Raw genomic sequence first — 2,643 nt, forward strand, 5'->3', positions numbered from 1 at the left:
GCAACTGATGGACTCTGAGGAAAACCCTGCACCCTGAAATCAAGAGCAGGGAGTTAAGGGAACCAGGTTCTGCATCAACCAGTTGCTCCACTGATGACAACTGTGGCCATCGATGCATTTCTACAGGGAACATCAGGTCCTCTGGATGCCTTCACGTACCTTCTTGGTACGTGCCTCCTCTCCTCCCTCCACATACACAACATTATCAGCTTTACTAGTGGCTTTACAAGCATTTAGACACTCAACAAAGCATTCTTTCGCCTCGCAGTTGTGCCAGCTCTTTGTAAATCCTTTAATGCTCTTCCTTTTGAACCTGGAGGAGAACCAGGCCACCTCTACCAACACTGTTTGCTGTCATTTACAGCCTGCACCTCCTTAAAGAGCCTTTCCTCCCTCTCCCCTTCTGAGTCACGCTCCGCGCGATGCCTGAAGTCAGCACTTCCCACAAACCAGCTGAAGCTGGTCTGCAGAAAAAAAATCACGCAGACACATCCATACAGAGCAGGGAGCAGCTACCAGCCAGGACCTGCAGCCTTGGCAAAGAGCGGAGCGAATTCGCTGGTGACAGCACCAGCAAGAAACGCAGCTCAAGAGGGAACAGGGAGAAGCAGAACGAGCTCTCCGCCCTCCGCCTCCCCCCCAAGGCAAAGATCAGCGTTTGGGACACTCACCAGACACCTGGGAAACTTGCAGCAGGGGAGAGAAAGGCCTGGTTTTACCTTTGCATTACTCTGGTCTTCAACCTACAGCTCAAGTAAATGCATCCTTTGGCCTTGGGAATCCCGCCCCAGATCAGTTCTGCAGCGATGTTATTCAAGGTCAGATGAGATTCCCACTTTCAGGATCCACAGCACAATCCTCAGGAGAAAAGAGCTCCTGAACACAAAGGCCAGGAGGTGCCCCAGGAATTTCTCATTTGATTCCCAAATCTCAGCACATTTACTGCCCTTTTCTTCCTCCCCCTTCTCCAAATCTGCTACAGGGCTCCCCTCCCCTTGGGACATCCCTGTTCCCCTTCACCAAGCCTTTCCAACCGTATCTTTTCCACTGAAGGTTGAATCCTTCATGACACACTCCCATGCTCTCAGGTTCTACACCTCTGCTCTCTTACGGCTTTTCCACAGAGGCAATGCTTGCCCTTAGCACTGCACAAGAAATCACAGCAGAAGCCACAGCATTTTGGGTTGAGGCACGGTAGAAAAGGTGCTTTCACCGGTCACCGTGGCTGCCCTGATCCAAGGACAAGGTTGTCCACAGAGGTGATGTGCAACGGGCTCAGAATGAGCCAGGGAAAACCAAAACCAGCTCTCGGGCATTCGTCCTGAGTAACAACTGTGGGCACTTTGAGGAAAAGTCCAAGCAACTCTTGTTTAAGTAATGGTTACGATGTGGAGTTAAAACTCAACCTGAGTCAGTAAGGAATGCACTGCAGGGCCTGCTCCAGGGGCTGGAGGACAAGAAATAATTCAGCATCTGCCCTACTTTGCCACCCCAGCCAACAGAGTCAGTGCTGGGAATGTCCAGACACAGAACACAGCAGTCACTGCAGCAAATCAGTCCTGGGGAATATCAAGTCCAAGAGCCCTGGATAACATCACCACACACGTTCCTGAAAAGCCCTCAGCGCTGTCCTGGTCTGCATCAGGAATAGCGTGGCCAGCAGGAGCAGGGCAGGATCCTACCCCTGTGCTGAGCACTGCTGAGGCCGCCCCTCGAATCCTGGGGTCAGGTTTGGGCCCCAAAAAGGACATTGAAGGGCTGGAGCGTGGGCAGAGAAGGGCAAGGGAGCTGGGGAGGGGTCTGGAGCAGCCGAATGATGGGGAGCGGCTGAGGGAGCTGGGGGGTTCAGCTGGAGAAGAGGAGCTGAGGGGACACCTTATCCCCTCTGCAGCTCCTGACAGGAGGGAGGGCAGTCTCTGCTCCCAAAAAACAAGTGATGGGACGAGAGGAAATGGCCTCAAGTTGTGCCAGGGCAGGGTTAGGGTGGATTTTGGGAGGGATTTCTTTACTGAAAGGGTTGACAAGCACTGGAAGGGGTTGCCCAGGGAGGTGGTGGAGTCCCCATCCCTGGAGGTGTTTAGAAGACAAGGAGATGTCGTGCATGATATGGTCTAGTGGTGGACTTAGGGCTGGTTCAGTGGTTGGACTCCATGACATTAAAGGTCTTTTCCAACCAAAACCTTTCTGTGATTCTATGATCTTTAACTCGGATCAGGTTGTTCAGAGTCCCATCAAGCCTGACCTGGAATGTCTTCAGGGATGGGGCCTCCACCACCACTGGAAAGGTGTTAAAACCTCCACTGTCCATGCTTTCTTGACAGAAGGTAAGGGAATTCTTTCCCAAGGATCACTTCCCTCACATTACCCCCTTCACAGACAAGCTTTTCCCACCACCACCACCACCACCTCACATGCTTGAAACGGTGATCTTCTAGGAGGGAACAGAGATTAAAGGGACACAGAGAAAGACACGAGCAGTCTCAAGGGCCAGGCAGGAGAGGAGCCGCCCTGCTCACTTCCCTTTGATCTCCACGGAGCTGCCCTTCTCTTTTGATGTGTCACCCTGCAGCTTGTTCTCTCGCAGGAGGGCAGGCCTGTTGCAGCACGACCGCTCCTGGATTTCAGCTGCTGGGGCAACAAAGC

This window comes from Mesitornis unicolor, unplaced genomic scaffold (assembly GCF_000695765.1).
Source record: "Mesitornis unicolor isolate BGI_N332 unplaced genomic scaffold, ASM69576v1 scaffold27280, whole genome shotgun sequence".
Taxonomy (NCBI): domain Eukaryota; kingdom Metazoa; phylum Chordata; class Aves; order Mesitornithiformes; family Mesitornithidae; genus Mesitornis; species Mesitornis unicolor.